Source organism: Ictidomys tridecemlineatus, chromosome 1, assembly GCF_052094955.1.
Source record: "Ictidomys tridecemlineatus isolate mIctTri1 chromosome 1, mIctTri1.hap1, whole genome shotgun sequence".
In the NCBI taxonomy this organism is placed as follows: domain Eukaryota; kingdom Metazoa; phylum Chordata; class Mammalia; order Rodentia; family Sciuridae; genus Ictidomys; species Ictidomys tridecemlineatus.
In genome coordinates, this window is record NC_135477.1 from 195,730,565 (window position 1) to 195,752,723 (window position 22,159).

The following is a 22,159-nucleotide window of genomic DNA, read 5'->3' on the forward strand; positions in this document are numbered from 1 at the left end:
GTTCAAAGTTTTACATATGATCATTATGTAAAGATTGAAAAATACAGTTAAAGAAGAACAAAGATTATTCTCCATTATTCCACTTAGATACAATGTCTTTCAAAAGGAGGGTCTGCAAACACTAAATTAAAATCCGTTTTTTTTATTTTATTGATTGATTGATTGATTGATGATATTCCAATCTAATCCAGAATATGCTCTACCCTAAGCCATATCCCAAGTCTTCCATTCATTTGTGAATCTCGCTCTTGTGTTTTTCTCTTCCTGCATAACTCCAAGAATTACTTTTTCCAAAGTTACCATTGAATTTAACTTTTAACACATCTACACTTAATTTCATGCACTTAATTTTACAATTACTCATTCATCAATGGAACATTTCCACTTCTAATAACAAGAACTCCCAAGTGGATGAAGGGAGTTTAGACTCCACCAAAACAGCTATACAAATGATTTCTCTTTCCCACAACCACACATAAATGTATATAAACAGCCTCAATACCCAGCCAAATAGTTGTAGTAAAACTAATAAGAACTGGAGATAGAGGGCAAAACCAAGAATAGCCTCACTAAATGGTAAAGGAAAACTTTTGCCTTTCTCACAGATCAGCTTTTCCCCCAAGTTGACACACCAGTATGATCAGGAGAAACTGCCCAATTCTCAGTTTTCCCCTTTTGGTGTCAGAGAAAGGAGAACATAGCTCCAATATTCTGGATTTTTAGGGAACTGTTTTCTGTCTACTGTGACACAGATCTGGTGGCATATTTTGATAATTAGTCACATTGAGAAAGGAAACACCGTTGAACATCAAAGAACCTACAGTGCAGAAACCAGGTGGAAAAAAAGTTTATGTACTTTTGATAGAATTCCACAGCTTTCTTCCTAGAAAGCTAAGTGTTTGGAGAGAGTGTATCCACAGCAAGGGTGACAAAGCCCTGAAATACTTAACTGGGCTTGCTGGTGAAGCTCTTCCCCTGTGTGCAGCCACCAGGAGAGAGAAGTTTGAAACTAAAATTCTCAACCAAAGGCAAACTAGTTCAAGGAGCACATCAATAAAAGCCATAACACAGAGCCATGCTATCCTGTAAAATCTATGGGGCCTAGAAAATTAAGTTTCTTAGTGTTTCTGTTAAGAAACAAGAATGTCAAAAACTACAGTTTTAAAAGTATTAAGAAATACTAAACAATAAAAAATAAATGACAATAAATTAAATATTAGGAAAAAATCTATCAAATATATAATTGAAAATACAAATGATCATTAAATTTGTGGTTCTCAATCTCCCTGACCCCCAGTACTGGGGATGGAACCCAGGGGTACTCCACCACTGAGCTGTACACACCATCCTTTTTAAATGACCACTTTTAATTTTGAGACACTAAGTGCCCAGGCTGGCTTCCAATTTAGGATGCTCTGCTTCCTTCCACCTCTACCATGCTGGGATTAAGGGCATGAGGCACTGTACCAAGCTTCTCAACCTTAAATAAAGGGAAAAAATAAGGCAAGCGAAACTTTAATACTAGTATTGAAAAAGAATAATAACCACAGTCCAGTAAAGAGAATTTAACAAACAAAAAGTTCAGGAGATTGAAGTGTACATTTTTCCAAATGATTTTACTTGGGAGGCTAAATCAGAGCACAAATTCAGGGCCAGTTGCAACAATTTAGCAAGGCCCTAAGCAACAATGAGACTCTGTCAGATTAGTATATGAAAAAGTTTGGAATGGAGCTTGGTGAAAGACTACCACTGAGTTCAATCTCCTATACCAATGAATAAATTAATCAAAATCACAAAAGAATATGTCAGGTAATTAATAGCAATTCACTTGAGAATCAAGAAGGAGGATTATTTTTAAAATAAATTTCAAACAAATAAAAATAACTCAGTAAGTAACAAATATGAATGGATAAATTATATCAGAAAGCGGACTATAAGCTACCATTAAGTGGGCATGCAGACAGTATAGGTTAATAACTGAGTTCTAGGTAAATTTAAGGATCAGATCATTAGATTCTAAGGTGCTTCAATATGTTCTGGACTGCAGAATTTTATCATGGAAATCTTGGTGTTTTATTAATATCAAAAAACATGAATATAAACTCAATGGCATAAAAGTTCTACAAATGAATGGAAGTGGAAAAATCTAATTAGAACATCTGTAAAGAGAATCTATAAAACAAGAAAAATACATTCTAGATATAGTAATCCATAAGTTAAAGAGATTATTCTCATGTCTGATCAACACTTTGAGGAGTACAGATAAAGATGCATCTTGGTGAGTACTTCTAATTAAAACAGCACTGAAAGTGATTTTGCAAATCAGGAGATAGTGCCATTTTTAGATGGCAAAACACTTAATTTTTTCAATTAAAATCTTGAACCTGAGGCATGCCAGCTAATGCTGTTTATATACTTAAATAGAAAATAGAAACATTTAAGCAAAGAAAGGAGATAAATGACATATACACAAGAAAGATTAAAAGTTCTTTATTATTAATCTTATAATTTTTCACTTAGAAAACCTGATATATTGTAAAAAAAATCCTCAATATCTTAAAATCACAATGAGATATGAATAAGAGATAAATTTGGAAAATAATAATTTTATTTATGTTAGGAATTGGGACGCAATAAATTTCTGTTGCTATTGTCTGAAATCTGTAATAGACAATAAATGAATTGGAGTGGACTCAGTCCAAATCTGTTTATTACTAGAATAGTGGCAGGGTGATTGCCTACTATGAGTGTGCATGAAAGTTCCTGAGGTTGATGCCTAGCAGCTATAAAATAAAAGAGTCAAAAAGGTGCCTTTATTTACACATATGAACATGCTGTGGATTGGTCTACAGGCATTAATTTGATGGTCTTCATGCAATATCCAATTTTCTGCTAATGTAGCAAATCACTTTAAAGGTACTTTATGTACCTCTCTTGCTCCTTTGTAAGCATATCTCAATATGCTTACACAATATTTTTCAAGTGACTATGTAAAATTTTCAAAAATTCAGATTTCTAAATGACATTACTTAAAAATTTTCTCCACTTTTATTTCTGTTTTTGAATTCAATTAATCCATATGACCAATTTGTATATTTGAATATTCTGGAATAAGCTAATTTGTGTTTACAAAGAAATATTGTCTTTGAAATATTTATTCTTCATGGAGCTTTTATGTGCACATATGAACAAAATTTTAAAATTAGCTTTTATAATATATTACTAAGAAATATTCAAGGGCTGGGGATGTGGCTCAAGCAGTAGCCTGCGGCCCGGGTTCGATCCTCAGCACCACATACAAATAAAGATGTTGTGTCCGCCGAAAATTAAAAAATAAATATTAAAATTCTCTCTCTCTCTCTCCATCTCTCTCTCTCTCACTCTCTCTTTAAAAAATAAATATTCAAGGGGTCTTTTAGTTAATTTATATCTTTTTGAATTTATTACTAACTATCTTGGTCTAATGTGGTTTCTGGGCCACATGCATATAATGTTTAAAAAAAATAGTGACTGGCTATAATGGTGCAGGCCTGAACTCCTAGTAATGGGAAAATAAATCAGGAGGATTACAAAATCAAAGCCAGCCTCAGCAACTCATTAAGAACATCAGAAACTTAGACCCTGTTTCAAAATAAGAATAAATAAATAGGCTGCAGGGTACAGCTCAGAAGTAATGCAATCTTGGGTTCAGTCCCTAGTAGCACCCAGAAAAAAAATGCTATATATACACTACACTATCATCCTATTATAAACAAATATAATATGACTCATCAGTATTTTATATATATATATATAATTTATATATAAAGTATTTTAAATATTTCATATATAAATTATATATATATATAAAATATTGATGAGCCATAGTGTATATATATATATATGTTTTTAATGCTAAATATATATATATATATATATATATATATATATATATATTATTCATTGCAAATAATGTAGAGGTCAGTATGGCCAAAACAATGCTGAAGAGACTATAAAAATGGGTACATTATCTTTAATGGATTCTAAAATAATGTATATTTTATGAGCTAGTTAATATAGGGGTGTCTTAAGCAAGCAGGAAATCACTCAATAAAAGAAAAGAAACACAAATGAATATTTCTGAGTATTTCCTGAGTATTAAAACATAAAAGAATGAATGTGACATGGTATTATTTTATTTATATATTTATCTACTTATTTATTTCTTACATACATGACAATAGTGGAATTCATTACATTCATATTTATCCATTCACAGAACAATTTTTCATAATTCTGTATATAAATCATGTTCATGCCAAATTATGCCATTATACATGAGCTCTCTTTTTTTGCATTACAATTTTTAATACATCTTTATAACACAAATTGTCATATCTCTGTTTATATATAAGATATGTTGACACCAAATTCACATCTTCATACATGTATTTTGTATAATGATGTCTGTCTCCTTCCACCATCCATGTTATTACCCTTCTTGGCAGCTGGAATAAGAACCTTCATACTAATATTTGACAATACAGAGGTTTCTTAGACCTGGAAAGGAAAAGAAGGCAAGGTGAGGCTTTCTTCTGACAGCCCAGTGAAGTGAAAGCAAAGCAGCATGGGGCAAGGGGAGCTCAGCTTCCCCTCTACAGTCAAGTCTTTAAAAGACAAAACAGCAAGGAAAGTAAAGGCTTGGCTTCCTCTTCATAGCAAAGCTAAGGGCAAGGACAGGAACAATGAGACAAATTTAGCTTCCCAATGACAGCCATCTCAAGACAATGCATGGAAAAATGCAGAAAGGCCAGGCTTGTTTTCCCCTCAGTAGCCAAGCCATAGCAATACAAGAGAAGAAAGGTAAGGTGAGGAAGAAAAGCAAACAAGGGTTGGCTTTCCTGATACAGAAGGCAAGGTCAGGCCAGGCAAAGCCTGGCTTCCCTCATGACCAAGCCATGAAAGTTTGGACCAGACCAGGGAAGATTTGGCTTTTCTTAGATAGCTCAATCACAGCAAGGTATATCAAAGAAAAAAGAAATAATAATGCAAGGCAAGACTGGTTTTCCCCTTCATAGCTAAACTATGGTCGGCCAATGAAGAGAGCCACCAATTCAAATTCAAGTTAGGGCAAGCTTTGGCTTCTCCTGATGCACAAGCCATGACAAAGCTGGAAGGACAAGTCAAGGTCATGCTAGGCAAGGCCAAGTAAGTCTTAACTTCTCAGCAGCCATGCCACGAAGAGGCAAGGCAAGGCCAGATAAGGCAAGACCAGGCAAGAGTTAGTTTTTCTCCAATAATCAAATCTTGGCAAGAAAGTCAAGGGAAGACCAGACAATAGAAGTATCAATTAAAAAAAAAAATCAGACTGTGTCTCACAACTGATTCCTCAGCTGGGTCTGTCAGTGAGATCACCTAATATGGCTCATCAATATGGTCTCAGCTACCTTCAGCATGTGGTATTTGGGTAGCCAGACTTTTTTATGATGGCTTGGGGTATCTCAGGATATAAGGCAGAGGCTTGTCTATTGTGTCATTTGATTTATTCTTGGAAGTCACAAAGCTTCTTTAACACTGATGCAATTGGTCATGGTCCTGCCCATATTCAATACAGAAAACACACTACCTAATTCTTAGTGGGCAGGTAAGAAGTGGTCAAACAGACTGATCACTCTGCCTAAAGTTGTTAAATCATCAAAAAGCCCTGTGACTCCACTCTTCATTACATTTTGATGTCTTAAACTATCACTATAATGTGTAAGTCCCTGTGTATTGTAAAAGAACCAAGTTATGCATGATCCACTAATGGTCTTAAAATATCTTGGAATAAGATGCCAATTTTGAACTTTATGTATCTGCCAGAAATACTTAGTTGCAGGACTTAAACATTTATTAAAGGGCATTAGGTAGCTTACAGATTTTCTAAAGGGGTCTGAGAATCTGGGTTGGAAACTATACGATTGGGAGAAACTATGAAGTTATACTGCATATTGCTTAGGGAAGTTCCTGATGCCACTGATACTGAGCAGACATTTCCTCTCACTCAGCACAATGTTCCAGAACCTCTGGCTATTGCCATCTCTGAGATCTCATATTCCATGCCTTTATTCTGGCCAAGGTGGATCTGTGCAGAACCTACTTCTGAATGTTATTTGCGTCCCAAGAGGTGTCTTATGCATATGTACTCAAATGGCTGATGTTAGCCCTTTTTCTTTGTGTGAGATGCAGCCATGGGAAGAGAAATTGTGTCCCATCGTCCCAGATGTGGAACACGTATGAAAACCTAAATACAGTATATGACATATAATTATGTGATATGTAATGGTTATAAGACTATAAGTACATTAAAATAAATATAATGTTGATTAGCAGCAACATGATAATATATAAGCTCTCAATGATAAGTTCAAACCTATTTTAATGCACCTGTATCAATTTCATTGAAATAGTCATAGAATTGAGTTTCTGGAAATTTAATGGGTTAAGTCTGAAAATCTACTCCAGGTCTGGAAGGGATGCATAAGGTTTTACTAGACAGAACAGAGTGGTAGGGCACTCATTTAAAAGTCATTACAGAGAGGTAGAAGGCCAAGAGAGGTCAAGAACAAGTATTCCAGCATATAGTAAAGGACTTTGCACTGAAATTATGCAAATATGTGTATAGTGATGTTCAAGATAGGAGGTTAGTATAGTTTTTCTCATTCACTAGTGTACTTTTCACCCTTTACAAATCATATTTTCTTTTTAACTATTTGAAGGTAGTGTGTGCCATGACCAATATACATGAATTACTGATTTTGTTACAAGAAACGATTCCAGGTACTCAAGAGACACTAGCATAAAGGTTTAGATAAACAGGCCTTAATTCTAAGTAAGACTTTATAGATTTTTAGTTTCAGTTTTTGTTGCAGGACCTGACCTTGGAACTACACGGAGGAATGCTTATCTTGCTCATTGTTCAGCAAGGAAATTCTAACATAGAATATTATGTTTGGGGACAAATTTCTGTCAGAACACTGTCAAGTGCAACTTCCTTGTTCCTTTGACAAGGAGTTATTGCCCTGTTGGTGAAAGGTCAGCCTACATGTCAGTTTCTAGACTCTTGATGTCTAGACATCCATAAGATGGTCTGTTGTGAATCACCTCTGGCATATCATGACTATTATATGTAAATTGGCAAATACTCACTCTTAAAGCTATTTTTGCTGTGAAATAAAGCATATGTTGTTCTATGAAACAATCTCTGGAGGGGTTTCTCCATGCCCTCAAGCTCCCACAGTAGATGTTGGAAGGGTAGGCCCTTCAGCATTCTGATGCTCAAACATTGTATAATCAGGTGATTTTGCGTGAGGGATCCCTGGCCATAAGGAAACGCAAAGCTCAAAACATAAGCAGTCAGGGCATTGGGTAATTTACCTGGTTAACATAAACATGCTCATCTGCTAATTACACAACAGCTTTTAAATGCCCAGGGTATAAAAGTAAACTATGAGGAATTAAAAACTTTTTGGCAAAAATTTTTAGCTACAAATCCATGGTTTCCTTTGGAAGGAATATTCAATACCGACGTCTGGCGACCAACTGGCTCTGAAAAATGCTCCTCAGCAGGAGTAGCAAACACATAAACAAGCCTCAAACTTCTTTTATGTTATCTTGCTAGCTGTTAGTGGCTCACTCTGGGTGGAGAAGACATTGCAGCAGTGGCCCACTGTTGTTTGGGAGAGACAGCTATCGCAAGAGAAGATTAGAAGGAAAATGGGGAAAGCTAACAAGAACAAAAGATAGTAAGCAAGAGGAGGGTAACACAGATGTAGAAGAAAAGGGGTATCTGATATGAGATGTTGAGATTTAAGCAGAAATGGAGAAAGAACAAGAGAAAGAATGTAGAAAGAGCAAGGAGTCTCCTCTTTGGCTATAAGCTCTTATGTTTTTTTTTTTCCACAGATGTTGCAACAGTGCCATATAGAGGAGTTGACTCTTTCTGCATATATTAAATCAAGCTGTACCATGTCAGAGATGGCGATGTTAGGCTTAACATAAGGCATGAAAAGCAGTTCTATTATTTGTCAATATTATATATTCCAGGCCTTGGTGCCTTTCTTTAAGGTACCAGACCTCATGATTATACATTATATGGATGACATTATTTTAGCCCACCCGTCTGCACAAGACCTAGACTCCATCTTCCAACAAGTCCAATTAACACTTAAAGAAATTGAATTAAATAGAGCTCCAGGAAATGTTCAAAAATTAGCCCATTTTCACTTTTTGTGAATCATTTATTAACTCTTGCAGAGATCTTAGTACAGGCTCTCAACATTTACATAAAATCTCTCATTACATTAAATGATTTACAAAAGATTTTAGGAAACAGAAATTGGCTTACATTTCAACAGGTTCTTTGAAGGGCTCTACCTCCTCTGTTCCAATGTTTGGAGAATGACCTATCTTCTTTGTCTTTAAGAAGATTAACTCCTGAAGCTTACAAAGCCTTATAAGAGGTTAATAATCAGCTTGCTGATTTGCATCTTAGCCAATGGGATCCTGATAAGGACACTATTACTATAGTTTATACACCTCACCTATTCCCACTGGTCTTCTTTTCCAGGAATAAAGTAGCCATTTAGAATCAGTGCATCTTTCTGCTGCTTTTTCTTTCAAAATTACCCCCAAATTAGTATGTTTTGTCTAATGGTATTACAACTACACACTAGGATTCTTCAATTATTTGGTCTAAAACCTGATAAATTTGTCTTGCCATTAATTAAACAGGAAGTAAACCTCCATTTGAAAAATAATATCCTGTTTCAACATTCAATTATGACTTTTTCATTGGTTAATCATTTACTTGTTGCAAACCTATCCAAGATTTATTTGATAAAACAGTTTATGTTTTAAAGATAATTTGTGATAAACAAATTCCTGGAGCTGACCTTATCAGTACTGATGCCAGTTATTCTGGTGGCCTATTAATTCTTATTTATAATCTTACCAGGGATGAATACAAAACCTGAACTTACAAGGAGCTACCTGCCTCACCCCAATTATTAGAGTTACAGGCAACCACTTGGGTGATTGAAGCTAAGTCACTGATAGTGTTTGTTGTGCCTAACTTATAGCCAGGTTTCCCTGTTTCTTTATTAAAGGGAAAGCAAAATCAGCTTTGGATATACTCCTTCTTTCTTCTCAAAGAGTGCTCCAAAAATATACTAACTCACTGTTCATCACTCATATCAGAGCTCTTATGTTGAACCCATAACGCAAAGCAAAGCCCACTGATGCTAATTCTAAACCAAATTAAAACAAGCTTATATTGAGTTCACAAGAGAGCTGATCAGTGAATTGCCTCACCCAAGAGTAGGGCCAGAGGACAATGCCTGGTCTAAGAGCGGGGAAGTTTTTTATAACATAAAAAGTTACAAAGATAGATATCTAGGCAGCTTACAGCTGACAGGATCCTGGGAAGCATATTGCAAAGGCAGATAGCAGGTTAATAATCCACATATCTTAACATCTCAAGGTAGGGAGTAAACTCAGATTCCACCATCAGAATTAATGAGGAGCAGCTGAGATTTTTAGGAAGCATTGTTATCTGGTGAGGGAGAGCCAGGTATAAGTAAGTTCAAAGCTTGGGCAGGAGTTCCAAGCAAGTTTAAAACACCAAAGTGTGATCAGGCCAAATAGAAATATTAGTATTTTACATTAAAACAGAAATGAACTTTTCATGACCTTGTGACAGATGGCTCCCAGTCTTAAGATGGAATTAGGCTGGATTCATCACATACTGTTTTACCTGGATTTATCTCAAAGTTTAATAATTTAACAGATCAAGCCATGTGAAGTGAATATGGCACTGATTGGGAATCTGCAAAAGTTACAAGCTTAATTCCATCATTCATTCCACTTCCTTAAACAGTTTTTTTCTACACTCAGTATCCTACAAACTAAACAGATAGTGAAAACTTGTAAAAGTTATGCTTCTTTTTTTGGGGGGTAGGGTGTCTTACAACCTCAAGGAGTCATTTCATGGGGTTTAAAGGCATTGTCTTTATGGAAGATTGTTGTCATACACATACCCTTGCTTGGTAAATTAAACTATTTATATGTCACAATTGACACATCTTCTGGACTACTTACAGCTACTCCTATGGTTGGGGAAAAAACGAATCATCTCATTCAACATATGCTCAAATGCATTGTGACAAAATGTTTTCCACATAATGTAACAGCACACAATGGTTCAGATTATACTTTCAAAATGTTTGCTGTATTCTGTACAAAATAGAACATTAAATATTTTCCAAGAATTCCTTTTAACCCCCCAATCACAAGCCATTTTTGAGACAGCCCATCAAAATTTTATGGCTCAAAACACAAAAATTAGAGCTAGAATCCCTTGCTAACTGATGCAATTCCTCATATGTTAACCAATATGGCTTTATTTACCTTATGTTTTTTGAAATTTGATGATGTTAACCATAACCCAATACAGAAATACTAGGAGCCATTAACAAGTCCCTCAAGTTACCATAAGTGGTCTGGAAATATCCTCAAAAACAACAATGGCAACCATGAGCTTCTTCATTAACCCTAGTGAAAGCTTTTGCTTTTTTTTTTCCAGAATATGTAGACCAATATGGATCCCAGCAAGACTTGTGCAACACTTGATGTCTGATTCCCCAGATGCAGAAACTGACTCTCAAGATGAGAAAGCATCATCAATGACAATAAACCACAATATCCAAAAACCTGTGGTGATGTCAAAGTGTTGGTCAAACAATCTGAACAGATGAGATAAATTCACATCAAAATGTCTCCCAGCCTTCTATATTCTTAATTTATTCTTTAACTACTTTAATCATCAATAGTACACAGACTTGTTTTGTTTGTTTGTTTAAATTGATTTAAAATAAAAGATGACAGCAGAATGCATAAAAAATTTTATTACACATATATACCACAATTTTTCATATCTCTGTTCTTATATAAAGTATGATGAAAACCAATTTGTGTCTCCATACATGTATTTTGGATAATGATGTCTATCACATTCCATCATCCTTGCTAATTCCCTGTCTCCTCCCCTTCCCTCCCACCCCTCTGTCATATTTAGAATTCATTTGTTCCTTCCATGCACCCCCTCCCTATCCCATTATGAGTCGGTCTCCTTATATCAGAGAAAACATTAACCATTTGGTTTTATGGGGGATTGGCTAACTTCACTTAGCATTATCTTCTCCAATGCCATCCATATACCTGCCAATGCCATGATTTTATTGACTTTTATTGCTAAGTAAAATTCCATTGTGTATATATGCCATTTTTTTTATCCATTCATCCACTGAAGGGCATCTTGGCTCCACACTTTAGCTATTGTGAATTGTGCTGCTATAAACATCGATGTAGCTGTGTCCCTGAAGTATGCTCTTTTTGAGTCCTTTGGGTATAGACCAAGGATAGGGAGAGGTGGATTACATGGTGGTTTCATTCCCAACTTCTCAAGAAATCTCCATACTATTTGCCATATGGGCTGCAACAATTTGTAGTCCTACCAGGAAAGGATGAGTACCTTCCCCTCCCACATCCTCTTCAACACTTATTGTTGTTTGTCTTCATAATACTTGCCATCTGACTAACGTGAGATAATATCTTAGAGTAGATTTGATTTGCATTGCTCAAATTGCTAGAGATGATGAGCATTTTTTTTTATATATTTGTTGATTGATTGTGTATCCTCTTCTTATATGTACCTGTTCCAGTTTTTAGTCCATGTGTTGATTGGGTTATTATTATTTTTTTTTGGTGCTTAGCATTTTGATTTCTTTATATGCCCAAGAGATTAGTGCTCTATCTGATGTGTGAGGAGTAAAAAGGTGTAGGCTTTCTGTTCACTTCACAGATTATTTCTTTTGCTGAGAAGAAAGTTTTTAGTTTGATTCCATCTCATTTATTGATTCTTGGTTTAACTTCTTGAGCTATAAGAAAGTTGTGTCCTAATCCCACATGAAGAAGATCAGAACCTACTTTTTCTCTTATTAGACACAGAGTCTCTGGTTTAATTCCTGGGTCCTTGTTCAATTTTGAGTTAAGTTTGGCGCATGATTGTTTTTATTTACTTTTTGCTCAAAACAACATAATAAAACAAATAAGCACTGTTTTTGAGATTAAAAAAAATCAATGAAAAATTACATGCTGCCATCTTGGTTCTCCTGAAACAAAATAAACTTGAAGAAGAACAAATCAACACTGGCCTGGTGGTCCCAGGCTCACAGCAATCCCATTCCACCCTACCCTGGTGGGGCAGACACCCACCAGAGCCTAGCCTCAGGTGCAGGACAACCCCTTCTGACCAGCAGAGTACTGTGGGAGCCAAATTTCAGCCCAGACTACCACCGTCACCTGACTGCCAAGAGAGGTCAAGCTCAGTGGCCCAGATTCACCTGTCATGTTTCTCATGATAAAAACACCAAGGGTAACTCCAGGTCAACTGGGCTGCATGAAATAACCACAAAGAGACAGAAACACCTTTTTTTGGGGGGGGGTCCTGTGATCCCTCCTCTGACCTTAAGTGTCTTCAGAGAGAAAGAGTACGTGCATACTGAACCTTTTTGTTGAGGAGAAGCCATTCAAATGAGGCAAGGGATCTGGTTTCAGGGATTGAGTTTATTTTTCTGAAGCCTGCTGTCAGTAGGTTGGCTAACATATAAGAAGGCCACACCCAAAACCAGAGCAAGAGAAATGGACACACAAAGGCATTTCCATGGAACATTCTATCCCAAACTGAGCTAAGGGGTAATATCACAAAAGAACAAGTGAGCATAGCTCAATCTATGGGGTGACATGCCTACTTCTGAAGATGCATCCTTAACCTCCAGGACTGGGGCAATGTCCAGGTCACTTCATAATGTAGTGATGGTGAGAGCCTCTCTGCTCCAGGGAGGAGAATGTGAACCATTCAGACTGGCTGCCCACATTTACCCATGCCAACTTATGCAGGACCCAGATTCAGTATGCAGAAGCATTCATTGAGGGATACCAGTAGAGTCTGAAAGCCCAACATCGAGTCAAGGTACAGATAATCTGCACAGGTACAACAAGAATATAGGTAAAAATGTAATATCTCATATCCACACTGCAATAAAGGAAGACACAAACACAACTTGAAAAACTAATGGAGGAAAGTGCCCCAAACAAACAAGGACACTATAATAACAGAACCCATGGAAAGTGAAGTTGATGAAATGTCAGAGAAGGAGTTCAAAATGTTATAATTAAAATGATCTGTGAATTTGTAAATTACCTAAAGGAGCAAATACAGGCAGAAATTGATCACTTCAACAATAAGAGAAAAAAATATAGGTAGCACAAAATTACTTTAAGAGAGAGATACTCTAGAAAAAAAAAACAGAAATCCTTGAAATGAAGGATACAATAAATCAAATAAAAATTTCAACAGAGAGCATAACGAATAGACTATATCACTTAGAAGAAAGAATGTCAGATAATGAAGACAAAGTATACAATCTAGAGAATAAATTTGATCATACAGTGAAGATAGTTAGACATCATGAACAGAACATCCAAGAATAATGGGACAGCATCAAAAGACCAAATTTAAGAGTTATTGGTATACAGGAAGGCACAGAGTTTCAAATCAAAGAAATGCACAATCTTTTCAATGAGATAATATCAGATAATTTTTCAAACATGAAGAATGAATTGGAAAACCAAATATGAGAGGATTCAGGACACCAAATATACAAAATTACAACCGATCTACACCAAGGCACATTATAATAAAAATGCCCAGCATACCAAATAAAAATATAATTTTTAAAGTCACAAAAGAGAGAAATCAGATCACATATAGAGAGAAACCAATTCAAATCTCATCAGATTTTTCAACCCAAGACCTCAAAACCAGGAGACTGTGAATCAATATATACCAAGCTCTGAAAGAAAATGAATGCCAATGAAGAATCTTACATCCAGCAAAACTAAGCTTTAGATTTGATGATGAGATAAAAACCTTCCATGATAAACAAAAGTTAAAAGAATTTACAGTTAGAAAGCCTGAACTACGGAACATCCTCAGCAAAATATTCCAAGATAAGAAAATAAAAACAATGATGAAAATCAGAGGATAAAACAAGCCACATTAAATATCATAAATTTAAAAAAATGGCTGGAAACACAAATCATGTCTCAATAATAATCCTGAATGTTAATGGCCTAAACTCACCAATCAAAAGACATAGACTGGCAGATTGGATTAAAAGAAGACTAACAATCTGCTGCCTCCAAGAGACTCATCTCAGAGAAAAAGATATCCACAGACTGAAGGTGAAGAGTGGGGGGAAATTGTACCACTCACATGGACTGTGGAAGCAAGCAGAAGTTTCCATCTTTATATCAAATAAAGTAGACTTCAAACTAAAGTCAATCAAAAAGGATAAAGAAGGGCACTACCTTCTACTCAAGGGAACCATACACCAACAAGACTTAACAATTTTAAATATATATATATATATATATATATATATATATATATATATATATATATATATATATATATATACCTAAAACAATGAAGCCTCTACATTCATCAAACAAACTCTTCTCAAGTTCAAGAATCAAGTAGATCACAACACAATAATTTTGGGTGACTTTGACACACCTCTTTCTTCACTAGACAGACCTTCCAAACAGAAGCTGAGCAAAGAAATGATAGAATTTAATAATATAATAAATAATTTGACTTAATTGACACATAAAGAATAATTTGTCTTTCAATGAAAGAATATACTTTCTTCTAAGCAGCACATAAATCCTTCTCTAAAATAGACCATATACTATGCCACAAAAAACCTTTAGCAAATATAAAAAGTAGAAATACTACCCTGCATTTTATCAAATCATAATGGAATGGAATTAGAAATCAATGATAAAATAAAAAATCCATTCCAACACCTGGAGACAAAATAATATTCTATTGAATAGACAATGGGTTGCCAAAGACATCAAAGAGAAAATTAAAAAAAAATTAGAGGTAACTGAGAACACAGACAAAATATATCTAAATTTCTGTGACACTATGAAAGCAATTCTATGAGGAAAGCTCATTGCATGGAGTTTATTCCTTAAAAGAAAAAAAGTCAACAATTAAATGAGTTAACATTATATTTCAAAGCCCTAGGAAAACAAGATCAAATCAACACCAGAAGCAGCAGAAGGCAGAAAATAATTAAAATCAAAGCAGAAATCAATAAAATTGAAAAAAAGAAATAATTGAAAAAATTGACAAAACAAAAAGTTGGTTCTTTGAAAAAACTAAATAAAATTGGCAGACCCTTAGTCATGCTAATGAAGAGAAGAAGAGAGAATACCCAAATCACTAACATATGTGATGAAAATAGAAATATCACAACAGACACTACAGAAATACAGAAGATAATTAGAAAATATTTTAAAAACTTGTACTCCAATAAAATAGAAAATATTGAAGGCATCAAAAAATTTCTAGAGTCATATAGTTTTCCCAAACTGAATCAGGATGATATAAACAATTTAAACATATCAGTTTTGAGTGAAAAAATAGCAGATGTCATCAAAAGTCTACCAACAAGAAAAGCCCAGGACTGAATGGATACACAGCCAAGTTCTAAAAGACCTTTAAAGAAGAACTAGTACCAATACTCTTCAATTTATTTCGGGAAATAGAAAAAAAGGCAGAACTTTCAAACTCAATTTATGAGGCCAATATCATCCTTATTTCAAAACTAGGCCAAGATACATTAAAAAAAGAAAAAAAAACTTCAGACCATTATCTCTAATGAACATAGATGCAAAAATTCTCAATAAAATTCTGGCAAATGAAATAAAAAACATATCAAAAAGATTGTGCACCATGATCAAGTGGGATTTATCCCAGATATGCAATGTTGGTTCAACATATACAATCAATAAATGTAATTCATTATATCAATAGACTTAAAGATAAAAATCATATGAACATCTCAATAGATGCAGAAAGAGCATTTGACAAAATACAGTACCCCTTTACATTTAAAACACTAGAGCAACTTGGGGTAACAGAAATATATCTCAAAATCATAAAGACTATCTATGCTAAGCCTCAGGCCAATGTCATTCTAAATGGAAAAATATTGAAGGCATTCCCTCTAAAAACCGGAACAAGACAGAGGTGCCCTTTTTCAGCACTTCTATTTAACACAGTTCTTAAAACACTGGTCAGAGCAATCAGACAAATGAAAGAAATGAAGTAATACAAATAGGAAAAAAAGAAATTCAATTGACACTATTTGCTGATGATATGATTATATACTTAGAAGACCCTAAATGTTGCACCAGAAAATTTCTAGAACTAGCAAATAAATTCAGCAAAGTAGTATGTGTATGTATGTATGTATATATATATATATATATATCAACACCCCTATATCAAAAGCATTTCTCTATGCCAGTGATAAATCCTCAGAAATCTGAAATAAGAAAAACTACCCCATTTACAATAGGCTCATAAAACATAAAATACTTGAGAATAAACTTAAAAGAATGTGAGAGATCTATGTAATGAAAATTACAGAACCCTACAGAAGGAAGTCAAAGAAGACCTTAGAAAATTGAAAGTTCTATCTTTCTCTTGGATGGGCAGAATTAATATTATCAAAATGACCATACTTCCAAAAGCAATATACATATTTAAATGCAATTCCAGTCAAAATTCCAATGGTATTCCTCATAGAAATATAAAAAGCAATCATTAAATACATCTGGAAAAATAAGAGACCTAAAATAACTAAATCAATCCTTAGCAGAAAAAGTGAAGCAGGTGGCATCACTATACCAGACCTTCAACTACACTACAGAGCAATAGTAACAAAAACAACATGGTATTGGCACCAAAACAGACTGGTAGACCAATGGTACAGAATAGAGGACACAGAGTCTAACCCACAAAATTACAACTATCTTATATTAGACAAAGGTGCCAAAAATATGCATTAGGTTAAAGATAGCCTTTTTAACAAATGATGCTGGGAAAACTGGAAATCTATATGCAATAAAATAAAATTAAACCCCTATCTCTCTCCACTCACAAAACTCAACTCAAAATTGATCAAGAACTTAGGAATAAAACCAGTGATCCTGCAACTAATAGAAGAAAAAGTAGGCCCTAATCTTCATATGTGGAATCAGGTCTCAACTTCCTTAATAAGACTCCTGTGGCACAAGAATTAAAATCAAGAATCAATAGATGGAATGATCTTAAATTAAAAAATTTCTTCTCAACAAAAGAAACAGTCTGTGAGGTGAATAGAGAGTCCACATCTTGGGAGCAAGTCTTTACCCTTCTCATATCAGATAGAGCACTCACCTCTAGGGTAAATAAAGAACTCAAAAAGCTAAACACCAAAAACTCAAATAACACAATCAATAAATGGGTGAAGGACCAGGAAAGACACTTCTCAGAAGATTATGTACAATCAATCAATCAATCAATACATAAAAAAATCTTCATCATCACTAGCAATTAGAGAAATGCAAATCAAAACCACTCTAATATTTCATCTCACCCCAGTAAGAATGGAAGCTATTATAAAGACAAACAACACTAAGTGTTGGCATGAATGTGGGGGAAAAGGTACACTTATTTACTGCTAATGAGACTTAAAATTGGTGTAGCCAATCTGGAAGTTAGTATGGAAAGCAGTATGGAGATTTCTTGAAAAATTAGGAAGGGATCTACCATTTGACCCAGCTATATTCTCCTGGATATATACCCAAAGGACTTAAACACAGCATACTACAGGGACACAGCCACATCAATGTTTATAGCAGCACAATTCACAATAGCTAAATTGTGGAACCAACCTAGATGCCCTTCAATAGATGAATGGATTAAAAATGGCATATATTCACAATGAAATTTTACTCAGCAACAAAAGAGAATAAAATCAGCATTTGCAGGTAAATGGATGGAGTGAAAGAAGATAATGCTAAGTGAAGTTAGTCAATCCAAAATAACCAAATGCCAAAGGTTTTCTTTGATATAAGAAGGCTGATTCATAGTGGTGTAGGGAGAGGGAGCATGAGAGGAATAGTTGGACTCTAGATAAGGTAGAGGTTTTGAAGGATAATGGAGGGGGCATGGGACTATAAATGATGGTGGAATGTGATGATCATTAATATCCAAAGCACATGTGTGAAGACAAAAATTGGTGTGAATATACTTTGTATACAACCAGAGATATGGAAAATTGTGCTATATATGTGTAGTAAGAATTATAATGCTTTCTGCTGTCATATATAAATAAAAAAAATTAAAGCTCTACATCAAACTTAAAGACTTAAAGACTGCTTTGTGATGTGTGTTTTATGCACATTTATTGGACTCAATTTTCCTGAAATGATTCTCTCTAAAATTATACTATTGTGTCAAATTATATTCATGGAACTTGAGATAATCAATTCCATCAAAATCTCTTCAATCTGACAGCTCAAATTGTAAAAACTAATTCTATTCAAATTAAGATGACTATGGTTTCCACTTTCTTTTAAGGGTAGGATACACACTTGCTTGACCAATGACAAAAGTTAGTTTCATGGTTTAATCCCTACAGTCTGTTAACATATGACATATTAGGTATACTTCTCTTGTTAACCTTGTTTGCTATCAAAAGTCTTATTAACTGTATGCCTGAAGCTGAACAAAAAATTGTCTTAACAACTCAGATTGTTCAAGATTTAGAGTTGGGAACTGTTTCAGGCCCTGATCTTGGACCTACCTGGGGGTCTTGCTCATTGATCAGCAGGGAAATGCTAACATAGAATGCCATGTTTGGGGACACAATGCTGTCACAATATTGGCAAGTCCAATTTTGTTGCCTCTTTGACAAGGAGTATTTCCTCTGTAGGTGGAAGTTCAGCCTACATGTCAATTTCTAGACTCTTGGTCTGGATTCCCATAAGATGATATGTTATGTATCATCTCTGGTCTATCATGACTGTTATATGTAAATTGGCACATATCCACTATAAAAGCTATTTTTTTGCTGTACAATAAAGCAGATGTTGTTCTCTGAAACCATCTTTGAAATGGTTTCTTCATGCCCTTAAGCTTCCAGTCAATGCTGGACAATGGCAGGTCCCTCAGCAACTTTTTTTTTTGAATTTTTTGTAATTTTTTATTTTTGTTTTTACTATGTCAGACTCTCTGTATAGGTCTATTTTCAAAGACTGCCTAATCTTTAGGGAGACTACCAAGAGTTTAGCAAGATAGCTTCAAGTAGAAGTAGCTCTTTCTATTTTGATGACAGATCAAGAAACAAGTTTTATCCTAGCCATTTACTAGTATGTGATTTTGAAAATAATGTTTAACTCTCTTTGTTATGTGTGGCCTCATCCAACAAGGAGGTCCACAGAACAGGGTCGAGGAGAGTGTGGCTTCAGAGTCAATAATCAAGATCTCCAGAGACCAAACAGAAAACAGGTCTCATTGTATTGCACAGTTACCATGTATTTATACTCAGGCAGTAGCTAAGCAGATTACAGGCAGCCACCAATGCAATGTCTGCTAACTTTCCTTGCAGCAACCAATCAATAAGTGGGCCATGGAGCAAGCACAGGAACTGCAACGTATGGCCCGGGGCTGTGCCTCTCACAAGCCAAGCCTAGCATGAGGGGAGTGGCCTGTAACTCACATGCCTAGCACAAGGGGTGTGGCTTGCCACTCAGACTCTGTTAACACATGCCATGTATGTAGTAATCCATGCACTTTTCCCCACATCTTCCCACTCTTCCTCTGCTGCAAAGATTTCAGTTAGCATTGCTGTTTTTCGTTGTGTTGTCTTCACATGGTTACATAACAATCTCACAACAAGAGAAAATATCATCACTATTGTGAACAGTAGGGCCAGGGTAATAGCTTTATAAAAATTAGTTAATTTGGCTATCAGGTTTTTCCAATGTTCAGTCAATTCATGGAAGCAAAAAAAGGTTTTCAAGATAGACACCTTTGTCCATTGATTTTGACAATTGTCTTGGTAAGGTTATGCATAGTCATAAAATAGCATCCCAAACATCATTAATATACTAAAAAAAATTGGAGAAGTGTAAGGTTACATTTTCAGATACAGCATATAGGGTGACACAAATACTCTAAAATTTAGAGTCACAAGTGAGCCTTTGCAACATAAACAGAATATCTAGTTTTTCCTGGTAGAGGTCTAGTTCTTGCTGAATGACGAAGATATCGGCTTGAGACAATATATTTAGTCATTTTGAATGGCATAGGCTTCTGCCATGGTAGTAGACAAATTGTTTATAGTCTGAGCAGTCTAGATGTTCTGAGTTTGTGAAGCGGCGGCAGTGGTTGTGGCGGCAGTGGTGGCAATCAGGGCAATAATCCCAGTGATGATAAGTCTAATTGCCTACCTTGTCCAGTGTAGTATCTCATTTAGAAGATTCTTCATCTCCATGTCCCATGGACTCCTCCACTCTCCAGACAGGTTCACTGGAAGCCAGACTGCTGGGGACACTCTGAGAATAAATAGACATTTAGCTTTCATAGCATGGGTTAGACAATTTGTTAGCCAGCAGGATATATTTACTGCATAAGGGATGTATGTCTTAGTGATATTTATGCCATAAGTATCATTGATTATTAGCCTGGCAAAGAGTGGTATAACACAAGCTAGTGCATAGTGGGTACAAGCATAGTTTGGCACAAAGACAAATCCATGTATATATAATATATATTATATTAAGGGTGCTTGGGATGCTAATTATTTTATGACTATGCATAACCTTACCAAGGCAATTGTCAAAATCCATGGTCAGGGTATGGACTCAATATAGACCCATTTATCCAGCCAGCTGCTGTCCATTTGATGGGTTTAGCAGCTAGCAATATTGGTGTGATATTCATCGTGCCATACTGATTTTCTGCATACCCATTGGTAATGGCTTGTTCTGCATAGCAGTTATTGAAGTAGCCCATATGGTTTTTGGGCACGTTAGTTACATTCCAGGGGACTGCACTTGCCCAGGCACATAGATGTTGTTCTTCCCCAGAGAAGGTACGGCAGTAACACATTAATTCTATGGGGTGTTATCATTATCAGAGGGGAACGTTCCAAAAAGCATTGTTGGGTATGTTGGTAGCAAGGATTTTTTGCAGTCTCTGGTTATAGGTAGAATTAACTATAACTCTAAGGTCAGTGAGAGATAATCCAGCATATGACTTATTATAGTTATCTACAAGAGTTTCATTTCCAAGAGCAAAACAGAGAGGACTGCCTGGATTGTTGTAGGAATAGATGAAGCGAGGCCCTGAAGATATCAGGAAGCAGTTTTATTTGGCTGCAGCCAGGTTCAGAGGGCAGAGCTTTTCTGTAATCAATCAATTCCCTAAACCCTGAGTTCAGGTAGTTTCAAAGTTTTATACCCAGCATGTAAAGGGAGAGGCTTAGAAGTTCGCAGTCTACAGAACTTCAGATCAAAGCAGCTTTTTCTCTCAGTGTTTTGGGCAAGTTAACCCTTCAAGAACAACACCTTAAAAGTGGAGAGATTCTTCTTCTCCCCTTTCTTTCCTCCCCCTGCCAGCTGTTACTATAGAGCTCAATTAGTAATTTCTCTTATCTTAAAAATGTAGACATCTCTGTGAAGCCCAGCTCAAGGCCAGAGGCTTTGTTTGAACATTTCTACAAACTACTATATTGGATATGTTTGTAAAAAACTTGTAAATGGGTGTCCAGAACTTGAAGTGCTGTTATCTTCTTGGCCAGTGGCCAAGTAAACAGGTGACACAAAAATAGTTTATCTACATTGAACTCTTTTGCTGGAGATCCTAAAATCAGCCATGGTAAAGATTCTGGAGAAGACCAGTTAAGGCTTTTCTGTGGAGAAAGGGGGTGCAACTTCATAATCAAGGTCATACACTTTTGCTTGTGGGGATGCACCAACTTGTTGGCAATGTGCCTTCTTTGTTTGGCCTTTATATTGAAAAGATATATGAAAATGCCCTGGGGGTTTGTTAGAGGCTATTGCCACCTCTGAATAATGGATGACCAATATTACCAGTGACTTGCATCTTCTTTCAATTGATGGATTCCTAAATTTTGCTTTTTGGGCCTGACCTCTGCCCTCAGTCTGACAC

The 22,159-nt window shown here is 35.5% G+C and overlaps 1 long non-coding RNA gene across 1 annotated transcript; it reads right to left on the minus strand.

Annotated features, from left to right (window-relative positions):
• Positions 1-4,159: 4,159 nt before the first annotated feature.
• Positions 4,160-8,432, minus strand: LOC144366738 (uncharacterized). Its single transcript, XR_013425846.1, has 2 exons — positions 8,366-8,432; positions 4,160-4,539 (listed from the first exon to the last, which is right to left on the minus strand). It is a non-coding gene; the product is annotated as an uncharacterized LOC144366738 (long non-coding RNA).
• Positions 8,433-22,159: the final 13,727 nt, after the last annotated feature.